General features: G+C 35.4%; 1 protein-coding gene across 1 annotated transcript in view; it reads left to right on the top strand.

Moving 5' to 3' along the window:
• Positions 1-413: 413 nt before the first annotated feature.
• Positions 414-16,413, top strand: part of LOC129247912 (uncharacterized) — a 32,199-nt gene continuing 16,199 nt past the window's right edge. Inside the window, exon 1 of the mRNA XM_054887279.1 lies at positions 414-762. The gene's annotated coding sequence lies outside the window, so the exon portion shown is untranslated. The remainder of the gene's footprint in view (positions 763-16,413) is intronic.

Raw genomic sequence — 16,413 nt, 5'->3', positions numbered from 1 at the left:
ACATACATGAGCATGTAAATATGTATGTATGTGCCTAGTATTAGCTTCATAAGCTTACCCCACTCTCTATGCATATTCACCCTCACTGCAGTTTTCACGCACGAACACATACACATTTCCATATATGCACTCGTATACATGTTTGTGTGCTCTATGCAGCCATTAATCAATATTACTTTCCTGCTTCACATTTATTTCCCCTGCTCCGTATAAGCAAATAAACAACACACAGCTTCACAGCCTGCTCAAAGATCTTTGGCAAATCGCAGCCTGCTCGCTGAGCTTATGATGCGCACATCCTCTCCTCTCTCCATCTCTGGGTTATCTTGAAAAAGTATCTTGCGGTCGTCGAATGCGATCGTTCGTCTCTTCAATGGTGCTCTGTAAACTTAAAATTCATTCGTTTGTCGAGCCTTGTGCTGGAAAGTCATCGGAGTAGACGTCGTGGTTGATACCGCAGTGAAAAACGTGTTGGCAGCTGGATCTTACTAAGTATAAGATCTCGAGCTGTCCACCAGACATTCTAATTAATTTAGCTACACAGACTTTGGTGGCTTTAAGTGCGTAGATTTGTTTCCATCAGTGTTACGGCAATTTGAGTAATACGACAAAATAAAAAAAAATTTAAATCCGAAAATTAGTTAGAAACTTATTCGTTAACACGTGACCCCATTAAAAACGATTCAAATAGCCGATTAAAGTGAAAAATCAAGTTAACGAGATAACTCAAACAAACAACTGCTAAGGATATTCGTCAAGGCCGTAAGTAATACTAGAACATTTTGCGTTCGATGTTTCTTCGGCGATTTTCATTCAGTTGAAAGTCCACGTTGATGTTAAATTTAATATGCATTATAATTTAATTATAATCTCGGTCATATTGTAAAATGGTTTAGAGATAATTTTGTACAAATTCCCTTATCACTAAACGCAAATGCTTAATAAGTAATGCAAAATTAAATGAAAAGTAAATACTGGCAAAAGTAGAATCTTATGCCTCTACTGGATAACCAAAAAAGGATTTATGTTAATCAGTTAATGAAGCTTATCTTTTATAAATAATTTCGAATAGCTTAAATGATATATATTTGTAATCTTCTGAAAAAAAAGTTAATGGCTGGTATTTAGAATAATGTCTATGGGGCAATTTTTGGCAAACTATAATGTCTTTATTAATGAAACTTGGTGGAGATGTTAGTGAGGTATTAAGGAATACTCTTTATAACTCCAAATTATTCGGGAAATAATAATTTCGTAATTATTTGCCTTCAAAATACCCTCGGGAACTTCACTATAATTTGCCAAATTACACTATATATTTTTTAACACTTCACTAAAATTCATCAAATATACACTAATACGCGTGTTTTTACTTATTTTTTTCTTTATATTTGATTAGTTTTTATTAAAATTAAATGCAAATGCATTTGTCCATACAATCACTTTCCAATTTTAAACGCGAATAAGAAGAAGATTGGAATGACAATAGTATGGTGTTGCCGGATGCCTCCAAATGAAAACAAAAATATGAACATAAATTAAGTATTTGAGTTTAGTGTTAATGATGGGGATGGCGGTTATTGTGCCTCCTTACTACATACACGCATATGACGTTTAAATTGTGGATTCAATGGTTTTAACACGCAAAAATACAATACGGAGTTGGACTGATGAGGGTTATTTTTTTGAAAGGAAACGAGTTTTTTAATAAAGACAACTACGACCACCCTATTTGTTTTGCAAACATGATAATCGAATTTTTGTGGAAAAAATCTGTTTATAAAAGGCATGAGGACCCGTTTCTAAAACTGATCGAAGCAATACAATACACTTATAAACCGCAAGTTTTGGCTTTTAATTACTTTATTTTTTTTGTGCTACGCTTAATATCATTGTTTCTAAGTTTCGACGAGTTGTATGTTTTTATTTTCAAAAATATTTCTCAATTTTAAATTAAAGCAAAAAATACTGCAGTTTTACAATGAACCTTCTACTGAACATCGAACTTACTGCATACGAACTTCGTTTTTATTTCAGGTGTATGGCAACACCACCTTTTCGCTAAATTGCAGAACTTTAACATTAAATTACTTAAAAACTATAAGCCTTCGGCAGGTGCGGGTTTTCAGTGTTAAGATGGGGATACACCCCTTCTATCCCCTCTTTTAACCTCTTTTTTCAAAGCGATAGACATTATAATTTCTCTTTTTTTTGTTTTGTTTATTATAAAATTAAAAATTTTTGTTAGAGTTAGAATGTAAGTCTTTTAAGTAATCATATACTTTTAAAAGTCAATGGGACTACTAATTGAGGCTTATGAGCCCCAGTATTGACAGTCTGAAGGAACAGATTGATTTTTTTCTTGCACCGTACCAAATTTGCACAAAAACAAAAAAAAAAAATTAAGCTTTTTCTGAAAATATTGTAGTGAAGGTTTAGAAAAAATATTAACTAGAGGAATTAACCTGTTAGGTTATTAAGTACTTAGGAAATAAAAAATATTTTTGAAATCCTCAAAAAACATGCAATAATTATCATAAACTTTGTATCACCTCTCGTATATTAAAATGTAGTTCGGAATTAACGCCTATAAAATGTATTCATCCTTATACTTTTTGTTTTTACTTTGCCATTTTTAAGCGATAATATTTTTCAATCAATAAAAACATTCATTTTTTTATTAATTTTCTGCCTCAAGTTTATCAATTATGTAATCATGTAAAATGCACGTCTTTTTGTGTGTTTTGTGTTTTTTTTGCAAACCCATTAAACAATTTGTCGCTAGCCGCGAAAATCAAAACATTCTCCACAGCATGAAATCATAATTTATCAACCTTTTGCCCTATTTACTTATAAAAATAAAAAAAATATATGCAATTTTGAAGCGATAAGCGTTGACTTAGAAAGAAATGTTTTGAGTTACATGTACTTCCAAGCTGAGCTAAATTCACATGAACACATACATAGATACGTATGTACAGGGTCTTTCAAGTTCGAGTTTCTATTTAGACGGCTGTCACTTTTAAAACAAGAAGAATAATTTCAAATTCCAAATCAAGTTCGCACCGAAAACAGACTATCTGGTTCCCAAGAGAGATCTAAACAGAGAGTATAAAATGCGAATGCCTGATAGGAAGGATTGGTAGACCAGAGTCATATCAGAGATGCCGCAATGTCATGCTCAAAGATGGGTAATGGCACTGGATCGGGAGTGTACTCGGAACCATCATCCCTAAATTGCTCCTTTAGACTCCCAGACTGGTGTAGCGTCTTCCAAGCTGAGATCTACGCTATAGGCAAAGCAGCAAAAACTATAAGACTGATGGACTTAACCCCAGCAAACCTTACCATTTTTATTGATAGTCAAGCAACGCTCAAGGCACTGGCCTCAATGCGCATCAATTCAAGATGTGTTAAGGAATACAGAAGATCACGCTCGCACTTCCAGCAACACAATACCACACCTTGTTGTGCTCCCGGCCACTCTAGAAAGGAGGGAAATGAAAGAGTAATTGAGTGTGCAAGGAAAGGCTCTAAACTTGACCTTCAGCGAGTGGTAGAGGACACAACCATTCCTCTAAACGGACTGCACTTGACCTGAGCGTAATCGCGGAAACCAATAGGAGCTGGTCTCTGACTACTAACTGCAGGGTATCCAAAGCGCTCTGGCGCAAACTAAATATTAAATGGACACAATGTCTGCTTAGATTCAACAGATCAACTACCAGCGTGTTCACAGGTGTTATAACGGGTCACTGCGCTAGACAGTAGAATGGGTGTAGCTCACAATGAATTCTGCAAGAGCTGTGAAGATGAAAAAGACATTGAGTTGGTACAACATCTCCTCTGTGAATGTCCTGCACGACGAAAAAGCTGTGCCAAATATCTTGGCGATTATTTCTTTGAAGACCTGAGAAATTTGCAAAATGACTTACTGGAGGGAGTAGTTACCTGCTTAACAAGATCTAAGTGATTTAAGCTACTTAGTTTGGGGATGGAAATCAAATGCAGGTAACCCCATGGGTCTTAGGGCCAACGAGTGTCTTGTCTTAGACAAGAAACCTGGCTAACCTAACCAAACCTAGTCAGACGAACTGCAACAATTTCGCCGCCAAGATGAACGGAATTTCACACCTTTGAACTATCATATTTTGGGTTGGACCGTCTCATAGATAGATTTTGTGTGAATTAACCAGGTTGGAGACTTCGAAAAATAAAATTCGAACCGAAATTTTCAAAATAGAGCCCCAAGTATATCTAAATATCATCGCAGATTTCACCGAAAAGTATAGGCATTTCCAAGTGTACACGCGGGGAGACATTGAAAAATGTCATTTATATGCGTGTGTGCGAAACTAAATTATAGACCCTCTACCTACTAACATAAGATGCTTGCTAACAAACAGTTAACGAATTTCTATTCAAAATGTGTGCTTAGTTTTAATTTAAAAAAGAAACTTGAGTTTGAAGGACCCTATACATATACATATGTACGTACATTTGTACGTAAATACATATGACTTTGTGCGAGTATGTAATGAAAAATAAAAATAAATAAATAAATATTCAGATTAAAATTAAAGTCTATGTCAAAACATTGATTGAATTTTCTTTGTTGGTTCATTGTTTTTTTTCTAATAATTTGAAAACGGAGTGAATAATTTTGCGGCGTATATTTTGGTGTTCATGCAAATCTATGACATTTTTCTAAATTCCCAAATCCTAATCAGTCACACTAGTAAGAACCAGTTTAAAACTGCGATCGATCGAATGGTTATCTCAGGGACCTCTTTTGCGGTTGTGGGGAAGAATGAAACAAACGCTCGCTAGTGTCCAAATGCAATTTAGTATACAAATTAGGAAATTTTTAATGAAATTTGGTGTTCTGTACGCAAAAGCTATCACCATTTTTAAAGTAAATAGAGCTAGTATCTCTTCTCACCTGAGTGATATACTAACATACACTTGTGCTCATATAATTAAGTCACGCTATAGTGCAACACTATATCTGGCAAAAACGCGTATTTTATTAACAAAAATGGAACAAAAGTTGAAAAATTAAAGTAATAAAATTTGTGAAGCTATAATTTTTTTTAATTGAAGGGATTAGGGATGATGATTTTCAATAATTTTTTTTGTCAGTCAGTTGCTTTATTTTACAAAAATAAAAACATAACATTAATACAACATGTTTCGACTTGACTTTAGCAACACTTAAAAAAAAAAATTAATAATTGTGAAAGTTATCGCTGATTGTGTGGAGCCCGTCTCTCCAGAAGTCCCTTGCGGTAATCTTCACAAGTCCTTGGAGATACATCTAAAATCAATCGGGCAAGAGAAATTGGGCTTATTAATAGATAATCTTGTGCTTGATCGAAGTTTTTTTTCTAAATTAACAATATGGCGACCTCAGGAATATTTTTCAGATTTTCGAGAAAAAAACCGTTGTTTAAAAAAATTTAAATTTTTGGAAAAAAATCCTTCGATCAGGCACGAGTTTTTTATGTTTTTCAAAAGGACTATACATTTTATTGAAATCTATCAAACGGTTTTTAAGTTACAGTAATCACCAGTTCAAAAACATATTTTTGAGAAAAACGCAAGTTTTGCTGGAATGCTCCGGAGCGCTCGAGCGCTCTTTGTTAAATGTTGAATAACTCGAAAATTATTTGTCGAATTCACTTCAAATTTTCACACAATATTTTTAAGATATTATACTTTAAGAAAATGCAAAATAAATCTAATGTTTTGAAAATTCTATTAACACCTAACCCCTGAAGTTGATGAATACACTTTTAAGAGCAAAAGTATGTATTCCACCACAGGTTTCGCTGCTCATTAAGTCATCTGGAAAAAATGCATGTTACAACAAAATTATTTTATGCACTTCCAATACTTTGATGGAAGCTTCATATGCCGTATAACTTCCTCACATCGTTTGCTCATGGAGTGCACTACATCGATCCTTACATTGGACCTGAAGTGATCTTGTGTCATTCCTCCTGGATGATCTGTCTTAAGGAAGCCTTATTTGTATGTTTTCTCGCTACTGCTACTGCTCTTTTTATGACTCCTCACAATTTTTTTATTGAGCTTACGGTGAAGCTTTGCACTGGCATCTAAACAGTTTTTGTACAATCCTACGCTAATCCACTATTTTACTACCCGAGTATTTGGGATGGTTATCTTGCTGAAAAGTCCAAGCAAACGTGAAATTATCGGAGGAATTTTCTTTCAAGTGTAGTTGCAAGATTCCCTTGAATATAATTCTAAGCATTTTGTTTTGAATTCGTACAATTGAATTAACATCTGATGATATAAAATAGCCCCACACCACAACCGATGAACCACCACAGTTTTTAGTATGTTTGGGATAAAATTCCTGTAGTGGTTGACATCTCATATAGGGACTCCCATCATTCGTAAACATATTAAATTTAGACTCGTCATGCCACAATCGTCACAGACAATTTTATTTATTTATGTATTACTTCCTATGGTTCCAGGGAAGAACTAAAGGCAACAAAAATTGAAACCATTATGTACATTAAATATAGTTTAGCTAAGACCAACCCATGATGGAAAGAATAATGAGATGGCGCCTATCGTGGTCCCGTTACTTTGCTATCAGCGAATTTGACAACGAGTTACGTGATTTTAGCTCCAGTATGGCCAGATTACCATTTTCGTAACTTGATTTAGCTTTTTTGTTTTGTTATTTAGTCTCGGAGTTTTAGTTCTTTCTTCATGACATTTTTCTAGCCTGTTATAATTAAAAGTAATGTTTATAATTTTGTAAAATATAAATTTTTTAATAATTATTTAAATAATTCACTCAGTTTTATTTAGCTTTACTTTTTTTTACATCTGGTGGCATTGCCCGCGATAGCAGGTGTTGTTGGTGTTCTTCTGCTTTCGGCAGTCAAATCTCTCTCTCGCTACTGCAGTGTTGCCTAGCTTTGGATATAAAAACGCACTAAAATGCCCATTCAAAGAAAATAACCCAACAAATTTTTATTGAATCACTTAAAGAACTTTGTATGCGTGACAAATTGTCTTTAAAATGTGCGTTTTTTTTTAAATAAATGTGTGCTTATGTAAATTTTAATTTATGCGTTTTTTTGTTAAGCGAGACTCTTTTGTTAAGGGAACGACTTGTTTGCTATATTTGAAGTTATGTAACTAGATAAGGTACTCTTTTTGTAAAAATGTCAGTATGGTTTCTTTAGTATTTTCTGGTATTTTGTTGCTTATTTTTACAATGAATACACCTCTTGATACCCTATGTCCCACTAAGGATTGATGGCCGGAAGAAACGATTACACGTCCATGGTTTTAATCCGCATTCAGTAAATTCAAACGCCTTTTAAAAAGTGTTCAATCTTAAGAAGAGTTGAGAGAGGGACATTTAATATTCTTCCATAACCTTAAAAGCAGCAAAAAATTAAATTCACACTTTCAAAATATCAAATTTTATAAAAACCAACTAATTTTCATTAGCACTAAAATCTTCTCAGAGTGGCCTTTTTTAACCTTCTTTTGTATAATAATACAGTTTTTTTTAACCTAAAGTTTCGGTAGCTTTAAATTAAAAAAAAAAAAACAACACGAAACTTAAAAATTTTCGCATTTTCGGTATAAAAAAGCACTAAATTTATTGCGAAGAGCAAATGGTTGGCAATACTGCACAACTCAGCAAACGTGACGTCACGTACTCTCTGATGGGCGCAATCTTCTTTCTATCATTCTTGAGACCAACCGTTTTATAGAATTTTTTGATATATTGGATAAACGTCGAAGAAGGCGTCCATTCAAACCATTTGCCTGATGTCGTCTTCGAACAGTTGTGGCTGATATACTTTTACATACACAGATATTTAGTCCAGTTTCTTTAAATTCAGGCCACAAAAAATCTTCAATCACTTGTCCATAGACATGTAACAGCTCTTTCATTTTCATATTCGAAGAAAAACGGGCCAATTATTCCAACAGCCGAAAAACCAATCCAAAAAGTACATTTTAGTGGTTGCAAAGATTTGTCTCGAGGGTTTTCTTCATCCCAGTTGCGCCCATTTTAGTTTGTTGACAAATCCATGCAGAGTGAAATGAGCTTTGTCACTAAAGATGATGTTGTTCTTAAAGATCGGCCATTTTCATAATAAGTTTTAATCATTTTAAAGCCTTGTTCTATTGTGTAAAATTGTTCATCGGACTACTTAATAAATATAAAAGCTGACATAAAAAAGGTACTGTCTAGGAATTATTCATTGCTGACATCTGGGCATACCCAGATGAAATACTTTTTATTTGGTTCAAAATTTGCTTTGACCATAGAAAAATTTCTTTAAATTCTTCTTAGGTAGGTAGGGTGGTTGTCATAAAGACACACTTAGGCCTTTCGCAGGTCCATTGTGATACCACTGGAGCTTATCCTTACTTTACGTGTTCCTTTTCAAACCATCCGGTTGCTTTAATAAACGAGCAGAGCTTCGTTAGTTTTAGATGGGCTATATCCGCTACATCGGCTAAAAATGCTGTATTAAGAGTGCGCAGCCTCCTCATAGCTAAGCTTTCACACTGACATAAAAGGTGTCTGACTGTTTCCTCTTCTTCTGTATTAAGATAGCTTCTACAGAAATCGAAGTACGGGAGTCCTAACCTTCTAGCGTCGATACCTATTAAACAATGACCAGTTAATTTTTTCATTTTTCTTATAGCTTCTCTGTTAAACTTTAGCAAGATCTTCGATCGACCGCTGTTCCAGTTCGGCCATGTCTGTATGCTTAGCTCACATGTTGTGAGGTTTTGCCAGCTTGTATTTACTCGTACCTTTTTGATGGTTTCCCTGTCTATAAGTAATTCAAAAGTGGCTATAGGCATGGGTATCAGCGTCTTATCCGGTTTGAGATCGAGCGTTGTACCGGTTCGAGCAAGTTCATCCGCCTTGCAGTTTCCTGCTATATTCCTGTGGCCTGGCACCCGGATAAGGTGCACTTTGTAGCACTCAGATACGTCATTTAATAGTTTAAAACATTCTGAAACTGTTTTCGACGAGTGTGTTTTAGATTCAAGCGCTTTTATTGCCGCTTGACTGTCCGAGTAAATGAATACTTCATTGGTGGATAATACTCTCGTTTTTATTTCCGTAAGTCCCTCTTTTATGACAGTGACTTCCGCCTGAAATACACTGCAATGATCAGGTAGGCGAAATCGGAGGAAATCGGAGTAAACCCCTCCATCTACTTTGTTATACAGTTTTGAGCCATCTGTGTAGATGTTTAATTCATTTTTATTAACAATAAACCCGTTATCCCATTCCTCTTTGGAAGGAAATACTGTGACAAGGGATTTATTTAAGTTGATGTCCTTGGTCTTACAGAAGTCCGTTATGCCAGGAATGCAGGGGAATTTTTCTAAAATTGAAGCGTGTCCTCTTTGGTTCGTTCTGAGTAGGCCGATTTCTCTTAGTCTGAGAGCTGCTTTGGCAGCTGTTTGCTTACCGAATTGCTCTATTGGTCTTACTTATAATAAAACTGTAGAAACTTCGTGTCTGTGCATTGAAAACTTTATCAAAAAACTGTTATTATTATTTCAATAAAGAATAACAATAATAATTTAATAAATATATCAAAACTGCTTGTGTCTAAAATAATCGAAAGCAAGAGAGTGCAACAAAATATAAAAAGACTATTTTTAAAAACTTTGCCCGTCTGTTTGACTGCTTGAATGCGCTAATCTCCGAAAAGGATTAGGCGAATCCGACGAGGCTTTCATTGACCGTTCCCACTACAGTCGATTCTAGGTAACCGGAACGATCCGGATTTATATCCGACCAAAGACTGTCATTTCAGCAGCATTCCCCGCATATGTATAGGGAATGTTTATGCTGCTACAAAAACAACAACAACAGGTTTTCATTGATATGAAGAGAAATGTTCCGAGTGGGTTATAGAATATCCGCCTGACTTCTAAGTATTTTCAAAATTATATTTATGCCTAAATTGTAGAAAATGTGAAAAATAGTTAATATTTCTTAAAAAATTAATAAAAGTGAATAAAACACAATAACTAACGAAAAAAAAGTATGCCACAAAAGTGACCCGATTCCAAAATAACTTCAAAAAAAGAACAAGAAAAGAAAAACGTGATCATATTTTATCGCTGGGAACTAGAACATCATCGTAAAATTCAAAGCAAAGCGAAAAATATACATATTTACATACATACCTATCCATATGTATGTACGTATGTACACTGATGATGCGTAAATGAAACATTTGGTTTGTGCATTTTAATTTCGGAAATGTTTTCTTTGCGATGCTGAATGCAAATACGGAATTGCTCGTAAAATAATTATAAACAAGTAAAAAAATATTCTTCATAAAAATGATATGTTATTTAACTAGCCATTCATACGATATATACATATGTACATGCATACATGCGAATATTTTATATCTTTTGCACAGCAAATTTGTGAGATTTTTCGAAACTCATACAATTCTTAATAAAAATATTTCCACACCTCTTACATGCGAACATTTTGCTAATTTTTGCCTTTAGTTAATATTCGGTGAAATTTGAATTTTAGCGAAGTTATCCAAGGATCCAATCTGATTCAGTTAAAATTTTACGTCTCCTCTTTGCTATCTGTATTTTTAAAATGTACAAAAAGTTCTGTTTAAAGTTGAAGTCGGACCTATTCTATTGAGCGAATTTCACTTTGTAATAAATATTTTTCGACTGAAAAATTTTTCAAAAGCTGATCAATGAAATTTTTCAAATAATTTGCCTGTAAAGCGATCAAAACTAATCAACCAATTTGGTTTTTGAATAACTTTTTTGTTAAAAAATTGATTTTGAGTGATGGAAATCCCTATTTTGCAACATGCAGTCCTCGCCAAAAAGGTTAAGTTTGAACTCTTATAAGAAATTTCACTTGTCTTCAATCAATTATAACCCACTTGGTCTTAGTTGGCCCGTCATCGAACTTGCTTTTCGGACACAGCTTGAACCGGGTCTTCTTTTTCTATACACCTGTTTCTGTTAAAGGAGCCATTTTTCCACCACATAGTTTTTTGGGAAATATAATATTAGGGATCTCATTTTGTTAACAACAAATATAATATTAGGGATCTCATTTTGTTAACAACAAACAAAAAGGCCGATGGGAGTTCCGGAAGAAACGAGCAATGCCTTGCTTGAAATACCTTTTCCCGGGCTGCTCAGCAGGCTACAATCGACCCTAACGGGCAGAGTCAACGCCCATCTCAAGCAGAGAACAAAGCTTTTCAGCTAAGCTTAGCACGGCAGAGCAAGTGCAATGGGCTATATCTACGGTTAGTCCATATATGATAGATTACTAGAACTTGATAGGGTCTACTCCAGCAGAGAATCAAATATATTAAACCGGCCATCTGAATTACATACCCAGCTGGTGGACAGAAGTGAAGGTAATATTTTTACCGATGACACGGACACCAGAGCAAATACCTTCATCCTTCTAAATACCTTCCAAACCAATTAGTCTCAGGTGCTTATTTCTTAAAGCTATGAAGGAAATCCTGGGCCAGCACATTAGAGAGGTAAATCTGAAGAACTGATCTCTGTGCATGAAACAGTTTACCTAACAACCGGGCAAATCCACGGAGACTCTAACATATTCGCCTTACTGCAAAAGTAAAATTCTGAAAATGTAGCCCTGTATGCTTTCATTGACATTTCGAAAGTTTTCAACGATACGTCAATAATGCAACAAGCCCTGCTGAGCGAGGTCATAAATCTAGTGATTATGTAGTTTGTGTGTTGCTCATGTTCAAGACAAGAAAAATCAGCGGGGAGCTTCTTCTTTTTCTTCTAGATGGGCGCGATCCGCTTACGCGATTTTGGCCGAATTTAACAAAGCGCGTCAGTCGTTTCTCTCTCGTGCTAACCGGCGCCAATTGGACACACCAAGTGAAGCCAAGTCCTTCTTCACCTGATCTTTCTAACCTTCATCCTCTGATACCACAAGCTGGTACCGCATGGAATACTTTCAGAGCCGGAGCTTTGGTATCCGTTCAGACGACATGACCCAACCAACAAAGCCGCTGTATCTTTATTCGCTGCGCTATGTTAAGGTCGTCGTAAATCTCATACACCTCATTGTTCCATCGCCTGCGATACCCGCCGTTGCTAACGTGCAAAGATCCAAAAGTCTTCCGTAGAATCTTTTTCTCAAACACTCTAAGGAACGCCTCATCGGATGTTGTCATCGTTCACGCTTCTGTGTCATACGTCAGGACAGGCATGTTGAGAGCCTTGTAGAGTGTTAGTTTTGTTCATTGAGAGAGAACTTTACTACTATATATGTATATATAAGTAAGTGGTATGTCATTGCCGATCCAGAAATAAAAATTATTCTTCTTCCCATGTAGATTTACAACCCTCGTCGGTTTGGACTATAGGGTCAGTCGCTAATTGCCTCCCCCCTTCCAAAGTGGCTTCAGTTATTTATGTATACCAAGTGCAGCCAGAAGCAACTTGGCTTTTCATTGCGGATGTTGAAAATCATAAATTTCTCTTATTTCCTGTACATCTCTTCCTCTTATTTCATGAATGCATGCAATGAATCTTTAATTTTGAGGTTAATTATTTTTTTCTGGCATACATACCTACATATTTTGTGCACATTCATATGGATCTAAAATATACTTTTTACCCTTTTCCAAATAAACAAATTGAAAATATGTAATTCAAAATTATGGCACACGATTGTTTACAACTTGTTGCACATTTGCATAAATAAACTTTTCATGAATTTTTAATTGATTGCATATTGAAACTTTCGAAAATATTATTGAAATGTTCCAGAAAATTTAAAATTTTATACAATATTTATATACGCACATACATATTTTTATACGTGCAAATGTATGAGAAAAATGTAAGTTAGCATAAGCAAAAATTTCCATCTCAACTTGGCGCAAAAAGGAAATCATGTAAATATTTGTACGGAATGGTTCAAATAAACTGCAACCAATTCAAAACTGCTATACTTTTGGAAGAATTGGCAATGCTGTACACACAGGAATGATAGATAGAAAAAATTTCGTGGATTTGTTAAATGCGCAACACCGTAAAGGAAAAAATATGTAAAAAAATAAATGGAATTTTCTAGCAATTTCAAACTTCCACTTGCAAAGTGCAAAGCTATAATGAGCTATATAACTGCGTACCTATTTTTTTTTTTTTAATTTTGATTAAAAAGTTTAGAATTCTGGTGGTTGAATGTTTGTATAAAGTTTGAAATTGGATATATTTACAATGTAGAGAGTAAACGGAAATCACCCTTAGAGAGCAATCAGCTGACAGGGTTCTGCAGGAATTTTCAAAAATCCTGCGATAAAATCTACGATACGGATACGATACGGAAGGAAGTAATTTTTCATTTACATGGGGTTCTCATTAGTTTGATCGTAACAGCTGACAGGGGACTACGTTTACGTCGGTGACTGTTTCCAGCATTAAGCGGACACTTTTTCAGTACATACCACAAATCCTTAAGATATTTTTTTAAAGTTTTTTATCTTAAGCGAATAACCTTCCCATAACACGTTCACCCTTTCATATCACATTATTACCTTGTCTACACTTTTCTCATAAGCGGACACCTCCCATAAGCGGACACTTTTTTCGGGCTTAGGTTTTTTTCGGTTAGTTATAAAAAACAAATTTAAATGAACTTAAAAAAGAGAAAAATAGTCATATATTTTTTTTGTGTTTGTGTTTGTGTTTTGGGCGGCTTAAAAATTTTCGTTTCAGGGTAGATCTGAGAGGAAATTGCAGTATTTGAACCAAGCATGATAGATTACAATGGCTTGACTATCCGAAGCAAAATTGTGAGAGTAACTGCGGCTGCGAAGTCATAGGAGATTGGGCAGCAGAATTGTGTCCGCTCATTTCATATGTGCTCTTACGATCGCACAGTGCGGCCGATTCCCAAAAAGCTGGCCAAAAGTCGAAAAAAAAGTTTCTAGATAGAGTTTTTTTGTCTTTGGGTTGGCTACAGTAATGCCTTGAGTAGTGAAAACCGTTCATAGCAACGTCCTGTACCCTAAGTATCCTCTGTATTTTCAGTCGCAACGTGGCCTTCGTTTGAGCATCGTATTACTGTCGATGAATAGTGAAAGTTGTACACATTTGAAAGATTTTGTAATGGAGTAAATTGAACAAAACCAAATGGAATCATCATCGGAAGGTTAGTAAAATACGAGAAATCTTTAGTACATATCAATACCTCGACACAAAATTTTTAGCTACAGCAATACGTAGATACATTTTTTGCAATTTTTTTTATAAAATTTGAGTTTTCAAACTGTATAGTAATACAACGCCGTCATATGCTGCTTTGAAACCTATTAAAGGTTACTCAAAAAAGTAATGGTTACTGAATAAAACAAGATTCAGCTGCTACCACTTGCTACCTTGGCTTTAATCAGCGACCCCGAAAACATATAAATTAACATGCATCTTGATTATGTTCTAGAATATACGCTATTTCACGTGAGGGGGTGGAAGGGGGTGGATTTTCAAAATTTTAAGATCAAATTCGTAATCAGCGACCCCGACAACCCCCGAGTAAGAAATTTTGAATCAATTACTTAATTTTTTGAGTTTTGGCCAGCTTTTCGGGAATCGGCCGCACAGTGGGTCGTCCAATCAGCCGTCGTTCAGATGACAACGAAGTGATGTGAGCAATGGCTGCGTTGATTTTTCTTACAGTTTGTACGATTATATGATAATACAAACGTGACCACAATACATTCGCAATACATTCAATAAAATGTTTTGCCAGCACCATCAGCTAGAATGTCTTCACATCTTCGAGTCATACTTTGTTTGAATTTCTGCGGAAGTCGTGGAGCTAATCGGCTCCAATTTACCTGAATTTGCTTTGATAACTGTTTGATCATCCATATTTGTTTTCCTTTGAGTTTCTGCTTAACTATCACCCAAACATTTTCATAGGGGTTGGCATCAGCCGCCTGTGAGGGCAAATCCAATATTTCAAACCCATTTTGCTGTTTCCACTCTAAACAGCTTCGGCTTCGATGCTTGCTATCGTTGTCTTGTTGGCTAGTTCTTCCAAACATCTTCGCAGCTGACGGTAATAATGCTTTTTGCTAAATTTGATTCATTACAACTGCGTTCAAATTGGCGTCAAACACAAATAAACGGTCAAACTCATTTTGTGAAAACTACTAGAAAATTGCACAAGGCATATTGAGAAAAGGATGCGCCTATTTTAGCAGTATTTTGTTTGTTTAAAACAAGCCTAGAGTTCCGTTAAGTTTGAATTTTGCCGATTACGCTTCTATTAGACAGACATTAAATCACCAACACAATCTCAATTTTGTTGTACACAAACCACTATCACGTCTCATGTTTCGTCAGCAAGCCAGCTGATTCCTTCAAAATTGCTGAGAGCCTCTTAAAGATGTTCACCACAACTTCTCAATTTTGTTCACCGTGTGATTGAAAAAGTTACTTTTGCTTTGGTTCGTATGCATCTACTCATAAATTATACTCAGTTTCGTGGCAAATCTCACTTCTTTACAATGCAGCAAGAAAATCGCATTGCAGTGACCTGCATCATCGAAGTGTAGTAAATGTGGAAGTGAAACTTTCGAATTGCTGAAAAAACTTAATATTTCAAGAATGTTTGTTTACCGCTCGATCAATCGTTTTCTCAAACGTCGCAGAAAAAAAGTGATCGTCCTCGCGTGGCTTTGAATTCGCAAAAATCACCTTAGAAAACAGAACATCATGTCCAGGGAAATGAATGTATCGACCAGATCCATGTCAAGACTAATTAGAGATGATCTCCACATGAAAGAAGAAGAGAAATTAGACGTTTGAAGAAAATTAGACTCGATAGATGCAAACAGCTTCTTCCGTGGCACACGGTCTTCTTGGAACCAAATATCGTCGATGTTTAGCTGGTTAATTTTGGGAAACAAGAATTCAGTCAGCATGGCTCGATAGCGCTCACCAATTACCGTGACGGCAGCTCCTTCCTTCATTTCCTCCATTGCTCTATAAACTTCGAGAACAGATTTATTTTTGTTCAAAGTAAATTTCTGCAATTTGGAAGTGTTGTTCTTCAATGAATGATTGCTTGACGATTCATGATGACTTGCCAAGCCTTATTGCACAGAAAATTCAACACAGTTTCCCATTCTCAGCTGTCAAACCATAGTTATCGCTATCGATAGTTCTCATGCAGCTAAAAAAACACCCCATATCTATCACATTGCAGAATCCTATTGCTGATTTATAAGAAGCAGCAGATGTGCTTTGAATGAATTGTGCGAGCAATAAGTGAGATTATCTAGCAAAGCAATCAACGTTTTCTATCTGCAGTCATTAAGT

This window comes from Anastrepha obliqua, chromosome 5, assembly GCF_027943255.1.
Source record: "Anastrepha obliqua isolate idAnaObli1 chromosome 5, idAnaObli1_1.0, whole genome shotgun sequence".
NCBI lineage: Eukaryota > Metazoa > Arthropoda > Insecta > Diptera > Tephritidae > Anastrepha > Anastrepha obliqua.
The sequence above is the reverse complement of the archived record's forward strand: the minus strand, read 5'-3'. Positions and strand labels throughout refer to the sequence as shown.